Source organism: Ptychodera flava, unplaced genomic scaffold (genome assembly GCF_041260155.1).
Source record: "Ptychodera flava strain L36383 unplaced genomic scaffold, AS_Pfla_20210202 Scaffold_29__1_contigs__length_4469600_pilon, whole genome shotgun sequence".
Classification (NCBI taxonomy): domain Eukaryota; kingdom Metazoa; phylum Hemichordata; class Enteropneusta; family Ptychoderidae; genus Ptychodera; species Ptychodera flava.
The window spans coordinates 826701-844539 of record NW_027248351.1 but is presented as its reverse complement, the minus strand read 5'-3'; the positions used below and the strand labels follow the sequence as shown (position 1 = coordinate 844539).

At 34.7% G+C, this 17839-nt stretch overlaps 1 protein-coding gene across 1 annotated transcript in view; it reads right to left on the bottom strand.

Moving 5' to 3' along the window:
- LOC139127111 (plasminogen-binding group A streptococcal M-like protein PAM) overlaps window positions 1-4321 on the bottom strand; it is a 46293-nt gene extending 41972 nt beyond the window's left edge. Inside the window, exons 1-2 of the mRNA XM_070693031.1 lie at window positions 3744-4321; window positions 2286-2967 (exon numbers count right to left, since the gene is read on the bottom strand). The gene's annotated coding sequence lies outside the window, so the exon portion shown is untranslated. The remainder of the gene's footprint in view (window positions 1-2285; window positions 2968-3743) is intronic.
- Between the last annotated feature and the right edge of the window lie 13518 nt (window positions 4322-17839).

The following is a 17839-nucleotide window of genomic DNA, read 5'->3' as shown; positions in this document are numbered from 1 at the left end:
CGCAACTCAGTACCAAACACTAGCGCTCACAGAGTGAGCAAACACAAAGTGAGTACCCCTAACGTCAGCTCAGTAGTCTGTAATAGATTGTAGTCAACTAAAAAACCTTGGAGAAAGGCTTAACACTGTGGCTATGCCGCTAAGTCCCTTTTGATGTTTTGATTTTTGTCATAGCTCAAAATCGTTCTCCCACACCCTCAACCTGAGCCATGAACACCCCCACCAGTTTATGATATGACCCATCACAGTGGAATGCCGTCGACGGATCTTGACAGACGGAAGTCTTGACAGACGGAAGTTCTTGACAGCAGCATATTGGTTTTCAACTCTAATACCTTCTCAGTCTATAAATAGACACGAGAAGGTAAAAACTAACTATTTCCTGACTGTATGAAATTATCTCAATAAGGTCATCCTAGGGACCTGTTAATCAAATATTAAAGCTGTCTGACCAGCGGTTTTGAAAAAACAAGCGACCCAACCGTCAACAGAGCTCTGCTGTGTTATGTAAAGAATAACTTTTTGTGACACATGTATTGATGATGAAGGTGAATATCTTTGATAGCTCCGATTTCAGGATGGCCCGACAAAAAATGGCAAAATTAGCTGCAAAAATACAACATTGAAGATTTCATCATAATTTCAATATATTACATTACGATAAAGCCTAGGAACCTGTATACCAAATATCAAAACTATCAGATGAGCGATTTGTGAGAAACAAATATTTTGACTAAAAATGGCAAAAATTGACCCAAAAATACAAAAATTGAAGATTTCATCAAATTTCAATAATTCACACTTAGACAACCCCTAGGAACCTGTGTACCATATATCAAAGGCATCAGACAAGTAGTTTTTGAGAAACACGTTTTTGGACCAAAATTGCACCAAAAATACAAAATTGCAGATTTCGTCATATTCAATATATCATATTTAGTTCATCTGTAGAAACCTGTAACCAAATATCAAAGCTGTCAGACGAGCGGTTTTGATGAAATAAAGTTTTGACCAAAAATGACACAAAAATTCCTTAAAAATACAGATTTGCATATTTCATCACAATTTGAACAAATCTACCGGTAAGTTGGGTTATTCCTAGGGACCTGTATACCAAATAACAAAGCTGTCTGACCAATGGTTATGAAGAAGAAGATTTTTACCAAAAACGCCTTTTTGGCACTAATTTGAATATTTTCAACAATATCAAAAAATAAAAAAAAAACAGTTTCTCAAAATCATATTTTTCATCTACACAACAAATATCAAATCAGTAAGTTCTGTGGTTCTCAATAAATTTGAGTGGACGGACGCCTCACAAACGGACATACATACATACATACATACATACATACATACATACATACATACATACATACATACATACATACATACATACATACATACATACATACATACATACATACAGACAGACAGACAGACAGACAGACAGACAGACAGACAGACAGACAGACAGACAGACAGACAGACAGACAGACAGACAGACTGACTGACGACGGACGCCGGACGGATACCCATCCCAATAGCTTTTATAGACTATAGTCCATAGTAGCTAAAAATGGAAAATGACAAACAGTTTAAAACTAATTTCAATGTAAAAGTTAAACTGTTATTTGAAAAATGTGCACTTGAATTGATGAATGATGATACCAGACAAGGGCACCATGAAAATAGACTTCGCCCATACAGAGAGTTGAAAAAAAGATTTCTCTCTCGAAAGCTATCTTCGTGTCATAAAAAACCCCGATCACAGATCAGCCCTGTGTAATTACGTATTAGTGCACACATATTACATATTGAAACAGACAGATATAGAAACCTTAATGTTATAAACAGAGCATGTCCATTTGCCAAAACAAACAAAGTGTATTTTTTCATTGCAAAGGCAACACACACATTAGACATGATTTTTGCAGTAAACTAAACATTTGTAAAAATGCATTCATAGGCACACAAAGACCTTATAAGCATATTTTCAACAACAGATAAAGCATCATTATGTGAATAGGGAAAATACAAACATACATGTTTAACTCAGACAAGAAAAAATGAAAAAAATATATTGACCTCATATATAGATATTTATATTTACATATATATAATTCTTTTGCTGTTTATTTTGTAAAACCTTGTTTGTACCTTACTATAAAGATCCCAACTGGGATACGATTTCAATAAACACTTCCTTTACTTTACTTTACTTTACTTTACTTTACTTTACTTTACTTTACTTTGCAAACATCAGATATGGAAGTATACCTTACCATTGCAATGACCTTTGGCTAAATCAGATGATGATGATAATGATGGTGGTGATGATTTATCTGGATTGGTACACAGTGTTTCTGTTCTTCTAACTGCAACATGGACCTGACCACTTTCATCTGAGTCTGCTCTGTCAACCTTTCCATGTTGTGATGATTTTCTTTTTTCTCTCCTGTTTTCTGCTTTTTTTAAATTCCTGGCACTTGATTTGTTTTTGTTTCCATTTTTCACTTTTTTCCGAAAAGAACATCTCAGTGGTAAGCATTGCAAGAAAGACAATTTGCCTGTCTTTTTCTGTCCTGCTTTGGTTTCTGTGGCATCTGTAATATTTGTGACTGACATCCCAGGTTGCACTGCTGTGGTTTCTATAGTCTCTAGGTCTTTGACTGACATCCCAGGTTGCACTGCCGTGGTTCTATAGTCTCTAGGTCTTTGACTGACATCCAAGGTTGCACTGCTGTGGTTTCTACAGCCTCTAGGCCTTTATCTGCCTTCCCTGGTTGCATTACTGTGGTTTTTGTAGTCTCGATATCTCCTGTGGTCTCCACTGTCTCTTTATCTTTATTGTCTTGTGCCAATGCTTTGGTTTCTGTAGTGTTGACATCTTTCTAATTGACACTGGATGTTCAGTCATCTGAGATATCTCCTTTTCCTCTCTTTTCTTCTGTTTGTCAGTTTTATCTGCAAATAAAAAACAATTGTTATGTAAAATGGGGATGCCACAATTTCAATGATATTGTGACTATACTAATGAATCCTGATAAAGAAACTGAAAGTTTTTGCAAGATTTCAACAGTTTTGGTTATAAGCAATATGCAATTTCTATGCAGAAGAATTCTTTTTGCATTCACATTGAACAAATTTCTTTCAGCAACCATTTTTCTTATAATTGAGAAAAAGATTTTATAAGTTCCTATATAAAAACTCATGATTACTTATATTTCAAACGTGTATCATTGCCAAGTTTACTCTTAGTAAGTTTAAAAGTACCAGATATCCAAAATCATGTATAAGTGATTTATACTATTAAACATCATTTTAAATACTCTCCTACCATAAAATGGTCCTCAAACTTGCATGTTTTGTGATTGTTCCAATATAGAAATTACGATCAAAAAGTTTCATTTTGATTCTGTTCATCTGATAATTTCCACCAAGCTAAAGAGCTTTGCTCCTCAGCATGCCTAGTTTACTTGTCGTTGAGAACCTGTCATTTTGAGATACCAGAAATGTGAGCAGTCTGAGTGGACTTTCAGTTTTGAAGTACTAATAATAAAGTTGTCAGATTAGAACACCAGATACTGCATTGACCACGAGATCTATTTGTGTGTCTGTTCTACGAATACAGCCAAGTTGCAAACACTCACTTTTCTAATATAATAGAAATATTTAACGCAATCATCTTCTCTCCATTTGTATTTCACAAATAAGTTTAAATAGTAGACAAGAACACATACCTGTTTTATCTGGATCTTGAGTGTCAGACGAGAATTCCTCTTTGAATAAAGAAGCAAACTTGGCTAAGCTTCCTGTCCCAGCCTCACTCTCAGCTAATTCTTCTTTAAGCTGCTTTGCCTGCTTGACAGCTACATCGTTCTTTTTCAGCCTTTCAGTTATCTTAGAAGTCAGCTTTTCTGTGTCATTCCTGACAACACAGTAATCCTTGTGATCTTCAAAGTGTTTCTCAATCATAGCAGCAATGTGTGAATCACCCTGGACTGTTGTTGGTAGACCAGCTGCCATTGCTTCCAACCCTTCAAAACTGTAGTCAGTGTAGCATGATGGAGGAAGGCAGAGGTGAGACTGTTGAATCGATCGTAAGAGTGTTGGTGCTGAAGATGCTGAGTAGAGTTTTGGCAAGACGTTACCACTTTCCATTTTTTCAGTCAGGATTTTTTGTGCCTGTTTTGCATCCTGTGTAGTACCACTAAATATCTTCCATTCTGGGACCTTTCGACCAAACTCCTCACATTTGTTTGTTACAGTTCCGACAGCAGCCGCAATTGATGTGCATCTCTTTACAGCTTCTAGTGAGTCTAGCTGTCCATATGTCAGTAGACTATGTACTTTCATGTCTTTGATAATTACAGGTTTACTATCAAAGTAAACTTGTCCAGGTTTTGGAAGAATCTCTCCATGAGGGATGTCGGAAAGCTGTCTCCCATCTATGTTTGCCCTGTAAGCATTTTTAAAGTACTCATGTATTTTAGTACCAATGGAGAACAAAACATCAGCTTTACTTGCCATTTGCAACATTTCTTCCTCCAATTCAGGATTCTCCTCACCATCGCTTTCAAGGAGACAGTTTTTCTCCGGACAAGCATGGTTAATCAAGACCAACTTCGCATCAGGGAAGAGTTTCTCTTTGATATCTGCAGCAGCCCATCCAGTCTTTGGAGCATAACCAACCACATACTTGATGTTCTCCAGTTTTCGTAGCCCTGGATAATGGATTTCATGCTTCAGTAACCAGTCTACATTTGGCAAACCTTTTTTCTTGGTGCCTTTCTTCTCCTTTTGTGCTGGAATCAAGGTAACACCACATTTCTCAGCATCTTTCTTCTGATCTTTAGTGAGTTTTAAATCAATTACAGTGGAATATGCTTTGAGAGCTTCACCCACCTCAACCTTCCTTGCCAAGAAATCCTGAATTATTGATCTGTGATATCCAGTCAGACCGCAGGCATCTCTGCTCCAGGCATCAAAAGCAAATACTACACCAGGCGGAGTTGGAGAAGCAAGTTGGTGTAGCTTAGCTGTGGGAAAAATGTTGTTCATGTATAGCAGCTGCTGCATTCTTTGTCTTGGGAGAAAAGCTGACAACATGTGTTATATGCTTCAACTTCTTCAGCCCTGGGTAGTATGTGTAATGATTAAGTAACCAGGTTGGTGTGGATGGGTCTCCTTCTGGGTCTGACCATTTGCTTCTTGTAGCTGGGATCAGAGTAACTCTAACACTCTCTGCATCTTTCTTCTGGGTTTCACTGACTTCAACATCAAGTACAGTAGAATAGATTTTAGAAACTTTATCAGATTTCAGTGTGTTTTCACAGAAATCTTTGACCAGTGTTCTAGTTGGTTGTGATGTCAGGTCATCTGATGCTGTATTCCATGATGTCAATACAAGCAGTGCTTCAGACAGTGTGTTTGCCATTGATAAGGAGTTCAGGTCTAAAGGAATAAAAATGTAATCAGATGTATAAGACAGGAATATACGAATCTATATGTAATGATTTTGGCAAAATTAGGAATGATTCTCATACATGTTTCACAGAGTGGAATAAAGTTTATTTTATTTTCTTAATTTATTCATATTAGTGTAGTATAATGTGCGTAGTTACATACTCAAAAATGTTTGTGATCAAATACCTACAGCTTTATATATCCTGGATTTTACAGATACTAGAACAGCAATTACCCAAAAGAAATCATTTCATCCTTCTGTAAATATTGGTAACTTTAACAGGAAAGTTCTGTCTTAACAACATCCACAACATGCCAAGAAGTTTTGAGCAATTTTTTAGCACAACTATTCTTTGAAAAGAAAACTTCTAGATTTCATCAGAACTTCAAGACATCTGAACTTGGTTTCCCCAAATCAGATACATGTATAACATGTGAAAAGACAGATAAGGTCAAAGGTCACCTTAGGCAACGTCTATCGCCAGCATTTATACTAACATAGCAGGTGTCTGTTAATTACATTCCCAACTTTTTCACATTGGTAATTTGAATTCAGTTTGTATACATTGAAAACAGATTTCAGGAAAAATGATAGTGTCTCGTACCAATACAGCACAATTAATAATAATTACGTTACTTGGTTCAGAAGAATAGAGCTGTGAAAACTGTATTTTACAATTAATACACACTTATGGATTTGAAGATTTTGTGTTATTCTGATTAATGTAATCACTGCTTTGAACACAAAGCAACCACAGTCAAATAATATCTCAACACCAAGAATGAAAATTTAAGTTCAATCTCTATATAACTGGTAATGGATATTCAGTGTAATTTTATGCTGTCAATCCTTTGCTGTTACTGATTGCTACTACTATTTACTAAGTTGACTTTCCCTTTTCAAATGACAAATCTGCTAATTCATGTTTTTGTTATTACCCAGCCATGTTGCTAGAAATATATGTCAAAATTTGTAGGTGTGGCTAAATTTCAAAAAATCAAAATGAACCAGTTTTTTAAGTTAAAGTGGTTTTTATAGTAACTAACATATATATTATGTTAATAACCGAATCTCAGGAGCTGTTGATAAATTTAGTTCACTCCCATTTCTGTAAAAAAACATCCCCAATCACCAACAGTGTAGTCCGTGGGCTAGAGGGGGTCTACGTGCACCCCCCCCACAGGATAACAAACCTGTATTTTTTAGAAGCCTTGGGATCCCTAGAATACGAAATGGAATTTTAACAGAAAAAATATAGGGATGGAATAGCTGTTATGGTCATGTTTTGAAGGGTACCGCAAAATCACGATTTTCCAAGCCAAATGCATTTTCGTCAAATGTGTCTTCTTGTAAGTCATGTGCTGAGCTCATTTTTTAACATAACCTCACTTGTTTGGTATCATTAGAAAGGAAATTCAGTCCTCTTTAAGATGACATATTGTACTATGCAATATCTTCTACAGTTTTTGTCAAATATAACCAAAACTTACCCCTTACCCCAAAATTTAACATTGCAAATTACAGTAAATCTCAAATTCTACCAATTTTTTAGCTAGGCATAATAAAAAATGCAATGCTTTGTCTGAAATCTGTTTTATTTCATACAGGGACATGTCAGAAATATGAAATAGACTTTTAACAGAAAAAATATTGGGAATCTACAGCTGTAACAGTCATATTTTGAAGGGTACCGCAAAATAACAGTGTTGCAGATTTGCATGCATTTTTGTTAAAACGGTCTTCCTATAAGTTATCTGCTGAGGTTGTTTTTCAATATAACCTAACTTGTTAGGTATCATTAGAAAGATAATTTACTAATCTTCAGAATGACATATTGTAACATGCAATATCTTCTATAGTTTTCATGATATATAACCAAAACTTACCCCTTACCCCAAAGTTTACATTGAAAATTTCTGTCATAGCTAAAACCAAATTTTACAATTTTTTTAGCTTGACACAAAAAATATGGCCCTTTTTGCTATTAAATCTGTTTTATTTGGTACAGGGACATGTCAGAAATATGAAATAGACTTTTAACAGAAAAAATATTACGAATCTACAGCTGTAACAGTCATATTTTGAAGGGTACCGCAAAATAACAGTGTTGCAGATTTGCATGCATTTTTGTTAAATTTTCTTCTTATACGTTATCTGCTGAGCTTGTTTTTCAATATAACCTGGCTTGTTAGGTATCATTAGAAAGATAATTCACTAATCTTCAGAATGATATATTGTAACATGCAATATCCTCTATTGTTTTCATGATATATAACCAAAACTTACCCCTTACCCCAAAGTTTACATTAAAAATTTCTGTCATAGCTAAAACCAAATTCTACAATTCGTTTAGCTTGACACAAAAACTCTGGCCCTTTTTGCTATTAAATCTGTTTATTTGGTACAGGGACATGTCAGAAATATGAAATAGACTTTTAACAGAAAAAATATTGGGAATCTACAGCTGTAACAGTCATATTTGAAGGGTACCGCAAAATAACAGTATTGCAGATTTGCATGCATTTTTGTTAAATCTTTCCTCTTATAGTTATCTGTTGAGCTTGTTGTTGAATACAACCTGGCTTGTTAGGTATCATTAGAAAAATAATTCACTAATCTTCAGAATGACATATTGTAACATGCAATATCTTCTATAGTTTTCATGATATATAACCAAAACCTATCCCTTACCCCAAAGTTTACATTGAAAATTTCTGTCATAGCTAAAACCTAATTCTACAAATTTTTAGCTAGAAACAAAATCTCTGCCCGTTTTTGCTATTAAATCTGTTTTATTTTGTACAGGGACATGTCAGAAATATAAAATAGACTTTTAACAGAAAAAATATTAGGACTCTACTACTGTAGCGTTCATATTTTGAAGGGTCCGCAAAATATCAGTGTTGCAGATTTGCATGCATTTTTGTTAAATTGTTTCTCTTATAAGTTATCTGCTGAGCTTGTTTTGAATATATACTGGCTTGTTAGGTATCATTAGAAAGATAATTAACTAATCTTTAGAATGACATATTGTAATATGTAATATCTTGCACAGTTTTCATGAAATATGACCAAAACTTACCCCATACCCCAAAATTTACATTGAAAATTTTAGTCATAGCTAAAATCAAATTCTACCATTTTCTTTACCTAGACATATAAAATCAGGCATTTATTTGTATGAAATCTATTTCATTCGGTAATGGGTCATGTCAAAAATATAAAATAGACTTTTAACAGAAAAAAGATTGGAATTCTGTAGTTGTAACAGTCAGATTTTGAAGGGTACAGCAAAATCTTAGTATTCCTGACTTGCGTGCATTTTTGTTGAATCTATCGTCTTGTAAGTCATCTGCTGAGCTTCTTATAGAATATAATGTAAGTTGTTAGGTATCATTAGTAAGATTATTTACTAGTCTTTAAAAGACGTATTGTAACATGCAATATCTTGTACAGATTTTTATGAAATATGACCAAAACTTACCCCATACCCAAAAATTTACATCGAAAACTACTGTCATAGCTAATATCAAATTCAAGCAATTTTTTTACGCAGACATAAAAAATTAGGCAATTTTTTGTATGAAATCTGTTTAATTTTGTACTTGGCCATATCAGAAATATGAAAGAACTTTTAACAGAAAAAGTATTGGGATTCTATAGCTGTAACAGCTGTATTTTTAAGGGTACAGCAAAATCTCAGTATTCCTGATTCGTATGCGTTTTTGTTAAATCTGTCATCTTATAAGTAGTCTACTGAGCTTGTTATTGATTATAGCCGGGTTTGTTTAGTATCATTGGAAAGGTAATTAACTGGTATTTACAATGAAATATTGTAACAGGCAATATCTTGTATAGTTTTCATGGAATATGACCCAAACATACCCCATACCCCAAGGTTTATATTGGAAGTACTGTCATAGATAACGTGATCAATTTCCATGAATTTTTAGCTAGACATGATAAAAATAGTTCTGTTTTGGTATTAAATCTGTTGTATATGGTACTGGGTCATGTCAGAAATGTGAAATAGACTTTTAAAAGAAAAAATATGTGGACTGTTTAGTTGTATCAGCCATATTTTGAAGAGAAATGCAAAATCACAGTACCGCAAACTGGCACCTTTTTTGTTAAATTCTTCTTCTTGTAAGTCATCTGCTGAACTTATTTTGTGACACAACCTGGCATGTGAGGTATCATTAGTAGGGAAATTTATTCTTCTTTAAGATGACATATTGTAATATACAATGTCATTCATAGTTTTCTGGAATATGGTCAAACTTTACCCCATACCCTAAAAAGTTCAAATCGCAAATTACAGCTTATCACAAATTCTACCATTTTTTGCTGCACATAATACAAAAGGCAATTCTTATTTAAAATCTGATTTATTTGTTACAAAAGTATGTTACAAGTATAAAATTACCTTATCACGGGAAGATGATACAATTTAGTAGCCACTTGGATCATTTTTGGAGGGGGAACCCAAATATTGCAAATGTATGTGTTTCGGCAAATTTGCCCTGATACCTGGGTACCCTTCCAAATATGATCCAAAAGGCTACAAAATCATATTATGTTCCTGTTAAAAGTTAATTTCATATTTGTAACATACTTTTTAACAAAAACACAGATTTCGTAGATTGCATACAAGCATTGCCTTTTGTATATAAGTTAATAAATTGTAAAAAAAGGTCGAGTTTCAGATTTGCAGTAATTTGCTGTGTAAACCTTGGGGTATGGGGTAAGCTTTGGTCCTATTCATGAAACCTAAACAGACATTGCATATTACAATATGTCAAAGACCAGTAAATTACCTTTTTATTGATACCTAAGAAGCCAGGTTATGTCAAAAATCAAGCTCAGCAGATGACTTATAAGAAGAAAAATTTAACAAACAAGTCATTGTCAATGACATAGTCCCCACTTGTAATAGGAGTATTAGTCTTGATGGGGCAGGGAAATGAGGTCATTAAGAAGTATCACTGGAGTGTATATGTTCAGATCTATGGACACATAGGTCTATGTCATTGTTCCCAATTTGAAACAAGAGGCATGTATAAGTTATGGTTCTAAATCAGGAAAAAAGATCAAACCTCTAGCTGTATTGGCCAGCCAAGAAATACATATGTGCATAATAAATGAGGTACAAGATGTGACATCTTAAGGTCTATTATGCTATCAAAATCAAAGCGTAAAGAACTTGTGGTTACTGAGATATGCATATATGCATATTGAAGGTCAAAGGTCATCAAGGACACGTGACATTTTGAAAAAAAACAAAACATTGTATTGCTAATTAATCCATATATGCCAAAATTCAGACCTCCAGCTCTATTGGCTTGGCCACAATTATATATGGGCATAATTAACGAGGTTAAGCATGTGTTGTCATAAGGTCTTCCATCCTACTCAATATAAAGGACATAGCACTTGTGGTTACTTATTTGTTGACATTATCGTGTATTGTAGGTAAAAGGTTATAGAAGGTCACATGACATTTTGTCAAAAAATGTCTATCCTATAGTCTATCCCTATATACTAAAAATCGTACATTTACCTCTATTGGCTTGCTCAAAATTAGATATGCACATAATTAATGAGGTACAATATGTGGCGTCATAAGGTGTCCCATCATACCACATATGAAGGGTGTAGCATTAATGGTTCCTGAGTTATGGACAAATATGTATATTGAGGTCAAAGGTCACCGAGGTCACGACATTTTGTCAAAAAAATTGTATTGCTAAGTTATCCCTACATACCAAAAATCATACCTCTAGCTCTATTGGCTCACTCAAAGTTAGATATGCACATAATTAATGAGGAACAATATGTGGCGTCATAAGGTGTCCCATCATACCAAATATGAAGGGTCTAGCACTTGTGGTTACTGAGTTATGGACAAATATGTATATTTGAGGTCAAAGGTCACAAAGGTCACGTGACATTTTGTCAAAAAAATTGTATTGCTAAGTTATCCATATATACCAAAAATCAGACCTCTAGCTCTATCGGCTCGCTCAAAATTAGATATGCGCATAATTAATGAGGTACAATATGTGGCGTCATAAGGTGTCCCTTCATACCAAATATGAAGAGTGTAGCACTTGTGGTTACTGAGTTATGCACAAATATGTATATTTGAGGTCAAAGGTCACCAAGGTCACGTGACATTTTGTCAAAAAATTGTATTGCTAAGTTATCCCTACAAACCAAAAATCAGACCTCTGGCTCTATTGGCTCGCTCAAAATTAGATATGCACATAATTAATGAGGAACAATATGTAGCGTCATAAGATGTCCCATCATACCAAATATGAAGGGTGTAGCACTTGTGATTACTGAGTTATGGACAAATATGTATATTTTAGGTCAAAGGTCACCAAGGTCACGTGACATTTTGTCAAAGTGTCTGAGATATCTGCGTGAACGGATGGACTCACATGGATGGACTCACGGACTGACATGACCCAATCTATGAGCCCCCTGGACTTTATCTGTGGGGACTAAAACTGGGTCACTGCATCCTTTTTGCAATATGAATACTATGAGAAACTAAATTTTTATTTTTCTTGGCCTTATACATGGGAGTCTATGGACTGCCTTATACATGGGAGTCTATGGACTTCCTTATACATGGGAGTCTATGGACTGCCTTATACATGGGGGTCTATAGACCGCCTTATACATGGGAGTCTATGGACTGCCTTATACATGGGAGTCTATGGACTGCCTTATACATGGGAGTCTATGGACTTCCTTATACATGGGAGTCTATGGACCGCCTTATACATGGGAGTCTATGGACGGCCTTATACATGGGAGTCTATGGACGGCCTTATACATGGGAGTCTATGGACGGCCTTATACATGGGAGTCTATGGACGGCCTTATACATGGGAGTCTATGGATTGACTGCCTTATACATGGGAGTCTATGGAGCTGAAAACTAAAAAGTCCTCTAACACCGCCAAATTTGATCGCATTGTGAAACAAATCGACGTGCATCTGTATGAGGTATGGTACTATCCTTGTACCAAGTTTGAACGAAATCGCTCCAGGCGTCTCTGAGATATCTGCGTGAACGGACGGACGGACGACGCACGGACGGACGCACGGACGGACGGACGCACGGACATGACCAAACCTATAAGTCCCCCCGGACGGTGTCCGTGGGGACTAAAAAGCATGCGAGTTTTCAATACTGTGATTTTGCGAGACCCTTGAAAATATGACTGTTACAGCTGTAGATTCCCAATATTTTTTCTGTTACAAGTCTATTTCATATTTCTGACATGTCCCTGTACCAAATAAAATAGATTTAATAGCAAAAGGGCCAGAGTTTTTGTGTCAAGCTAAAAGAATTGTAGAATTTGGTTTTAGCTATGACAGAAATTTTTAATGTAAACTTTGGGGTAAGGGGTAAGTTTTGGTTACATATCATGAAAACTATAGAAGATATTGCATGTTACAATATGTCATTCTGAAGATTAGTGAATTATCTTTCTAATGATACCTAACAAGCCAGGTTATATTCAAAACAAGCTCAGCAGATAACGTATAAGAAGAAAAATTTAACAAAAATGCATGCAAATCTGCAACACTGTTATTTTGCGGTACCCTTCAAAATATGACTGTTACAGCTGTAGATTCGTAATATTTTTTCTGTTAAAAGTCTATTTCATATTTCTGACATGTCCCTGTACCAAATAAAACAGATTTAATAGCAAAAACGGCCTGATTTTTTGTGTCAAGCTAAAAAATTGTAGAATTTGGTTTTAGCTTTGACTGCAATTTTCAATGTAAACTTTGGGGTAAGGGGTAGGTTTTGGTTATATATCATGAAAACTATAGAAGATATTGCATGTTACAATATATCATTCTGAAGATTAGTGCATTATCTTTCTAATGATACCTAACAAGCCAGGTTATATTGAAAAACAAGCTCAGCAGATAACGTATAAGAAGAAAAATTTAACAAAAATGCATGCAAATCTGCAACACTGTTATTTTGCGGTACCCTTCAAAATATGACTGTTACAGCTGTAGATTCCCAATATTTTTTCTGTTAAAAGTCTATTTCATATTTCTGACATGTCCCTGTACCAAATAAAACAGATTTAATAGCAAAAACGGCCAGAGTTTTTGTGTCAAGCTAAAAAAATTGTAGAATTTGGTTTTAGCTATGACAGAAATTTTTAATGTAAACTTTGGGGTAAGGGGTAAGTTTTGGTTATATATCATGAAAACTATAGAAGATATTGCATGTTACAATATATCATTCTGAAGATTAGTAAATTATCTTTCTAATGATACCTAACAAGCCAGGTTATATTCAAAAACAAGCTCAGCAGATAACGTATAAGAAGAAAAATTTAACAAAAATGCATGCAAATCTGCAACACTGTTATTTTGCGGTACCCTTCAAATATGACTGTTACAGCTGTAGATTCGTAATATTTTTTCTGTTAAAAGTCTATTTCATATTTCTGACATGTCCCTGTACCAAATAAAACAGATTTAATAGCAAAAAGGGCCAGAGTTTTTGTGTCAAGCTAAAACAATTGTAGAATTTGGTTTTAGCTATGACAGAAATTTTAATGTAAACTTTGGGGTAAGGGGTAAGTTTGGTTACATATCATGAAAACTATAGAAGATATTGCATGTTACAATATGTCATTCTGAAGATTAGTGCATTATCTTTCTAATGATACCTAACAAGTTAGGTTATATTGAAAAACAACCTCAGCAGATAACTTATAGGAAGACTGTTTTAACAAAAATGCATGCAAATCTGCAACACTGTTATTTTGCGGTACCCTTCAAAATATGACTGTTACAGCTGTAGATTCCCAATATTTTTTCTGTTAAAAGTCTATTTCATATTTCTGACATGTCTCTGTATCAAATAAAACAGATTTCAGACAAAGCATTGCATTTTTATTATGCCTAGCTAAAAAATTGGTAGAATTTGAGATTTACTGTAATTTGCAATGTTAAATTTTGGGGTAAGGGGTAAGTTTTGGTTATATTTGACAAAAACTGTAGAAGATATTGCATAGTACAATATGTCATCTTAAAGAAGAATAAATTTCCTTTCTAATGATACCAAACAAGTGAGGTTATGTTAAAAAATAAGCTCAGCACATGACTTACAAGAAGACAGATTTGACGAAAATGCATTTGGGTTGGAAAATGGTGATTTTGCGGTACCCTTCAAAACATGACCATAACAGCTATTCCATCCCTATATTTTTCCTGTTAAAATTCCATTTCGTATTCTAGGGATCCCAAGGCTTCTGAAAAATACAGGTTTGTTATCCTGTGGGGGGGGGGTGCACGTAGACCCCCTCTAGCCCACGGACTATGCAATCTGTTGGTAAATAAGAGTAATTTGATCACACGCAGTGATTTTGCAATAAATAATATATTATTTCTGATGTTTGCCTCACGGTGATTATTATACAGAAAGAAGCTCAAGTACATGAAGAAATAATAATAAATTCCTGTAATACTTATTTTACAGTTTCAAAGTGTAGAAATAACAACTGTTAATGTTCAGTAAAATTCGACTAGAAAGCCTTGAGAGATCTGTGACCAGGCTGCTTTTTGATGAAAACACTGGCATATAGTTACAATGTGGTAACACTTGGTAGAGAGAATACAACATACCTTGGTTGATTTGGCTTGATGGATTCTATCAACAGAAGGAGTTACTGATACAGATCACTCTGTTGAAGCATTGATTACCAGGATGTGACCACAACGTTTGAAATATTCCTGAGCTTGGTAGAGTTTGACTTTAAAGGTGTCTTGAAATGTTCAGTGTTTTTTCAGTACGTGTAGCTACCAAGTCCTTATTGATTTATAACAAAATTATTGTGTTACTAAAGTAATGAGTTTAAAGTTCAGTTCTAGTGAACCTGTGTATGACATGGTGATTGTTTACAGGCACACATCTAGTAAATCATTGCTGATAGAGACATTATCTACAGTATCCTGATGAATGATAAATGTCAACCAGCAGTGCAGTGTGACAGTTTTATCTGATATTGTTTATCAGTATTGTTTATGAGTAGATATCACCAAACACAATGTCACAATAAGAAGGTGGACACAAGCACATTGGCATATCACTCCATTCACAACAGAGAGTTATGAACTACATTGTGATGCATACTTTATGGTCCCATTCTGAAACACAACTGTACAATGCTTGTTTGTGTGTATGCATACCACAAGTTTTATATCATGGAATTTCACCACAGCAGACTGCATGGAAATGTAACTCACTTGATTCTACCTCCGAACAAGACAATGCCTGGCACTATTCCAATGGATCATTCCAAATTATTTGCTGGGGGTGTTAACATTACCTCAACATAACGATTTCATGTAAATTTTCATTTATTAAACAGTTTATTGTGGCTTTTTGAACTTTTAGGTGGTGCAGATTCACCAAGGAATATATACTCAATTAAAGTGAGTGGCTATTGATTAAGGAGTTAAGTATTAAAGTATGACTCATACCCTTTGAAAATAATAGGATAGCCTTTAAGAGTGTCACACTGTCCAGATCTAGAACAGCATGCCAACTAAAATGGTTCACATCAAATTTATAGATTGTAATAAGATTACTAAAGTCAGGCAATATCTTTTATAGCTCACATTTGGTATAATATATTTACCAAAGAGAGTTTATAGTATATGATAGGTCGCCTGTAAGTTTATATCAGTACCTGTATGCTAGCTAGTATGTGCGGCTGTATGTCTATTCTCAACCCAGAAACCGCAGTACCTACCATCTTAGTACTTGGTGTACGGGTGCACCAAGGGAGGGAGATGTGACTTTGTTCACATGAACATGTCAGTGTAAAAATATGCAAATAAGTTTTCAAAAAGGGGGAAATCCTGGAAATTGCTAAAACTCTGTAACCACAGGCCAGATTTGGTTGAAACTTGGTACGCAAGTTCTTTATCGTGACTGTTGTTATATTTGTTCAAATTGTGGTGAAATTTTGATAGTTTTAATTTTCAGGGCAATTTTTCCTGGTTTGCTATTTCCATTGCCGTTAGACTTGGTAAGCATGATTGTAGGGTTGGCCTCTGTCTGATTTGTTCAAATTGTGGTGAAACTTTCATATTAAATATGACATACAAATTGTATATTCAGAGCATTTTCTGTTTGCATTTTTGTGAAATAATCTGAGTTAACTATTCTGATTGCTTTGAAACTTGGTCATGTACATGTACCTACAGGCAAGTTTAGTTGATGTCTTCACATTTTGGTGATATTTTCATATTATTATTTTTAGGGCAGTTTCCGCAATGTTTGTCAAAAACTATTTTCTCTGAAATTGCTTGTCTGATTGCTTTGAAACATTGTGATAAACATAGTAATAAACATTGCAGGCACTTGCAGGGACTTATCTGAAACTATACGCTGGAACCTTTAACCCTTTCACCACCAGTTCCCTGTATACAGGTCCAACTTTACCATAGAAAACAATGGATTTGGGACAAACCATGGTGGTGAAAGGGTTAAATATTCATGAGCTTTAAGAGCTGTTTACTGATCTATTTTTAATACAGGTGCATGGAACTATACCGGTAGTATGTGATGTAATTGAAAGAAAGAATTGTAAAAAGCAGTTAGTCATACAAAGTATTTGTGTTGTAATATGTCAGCATATTCTGCAGTGTGAATAAAAATATATTATCAGTAGTAAAAGGTTTCATCGTGTGTCACAGAAGTCTTTAGAATTGTAATAAATTAATGCTGAATAATCATGACTGAAGACAGTATTTCCAAATCATTGTTGTTCACTTGCTTTTTGTGTGGTATATGAATAAGATGGAACTGCATTAAGTGGGTGGTTTACTTGCCAAGCCTATTAGAACCTTGTCTACGTATCTCTCTCTCCTTTGTCCAGCCTGCTTAGGCAAACAGCAGACTTTGGTTTCAGTTTGGTTTCAATTTTATTAGAGAAGTTGACCCCAAAACAATGCATATCTTTCTATTATTATCAGTAGTAGTTTAAACCTGATAGAAATACCGGTACTGGCCCTACAGATATACAATCTGTCACAAATTTTCCAATGTTTTTGTGTGATATACCAGTGAACAGCTTGATTTGGTTCGTCACAGGTATATTTACATGTAAACTATTTTTAAATTGATCTGAAATTCTAAAATTCAGTACAATCTTTATGAGCTAGATTGACATGGCTAGGGTCATTCAGGCTGTAATACTCGGAATGTTTATCATCTCTTAAGGACAAAGGTTAGTCACCATATTTACAGCTGTAGTAAAAAATGACTATTTTAATTTGACCTTTCACGTCAGGATGAAATTGGCATGTTAA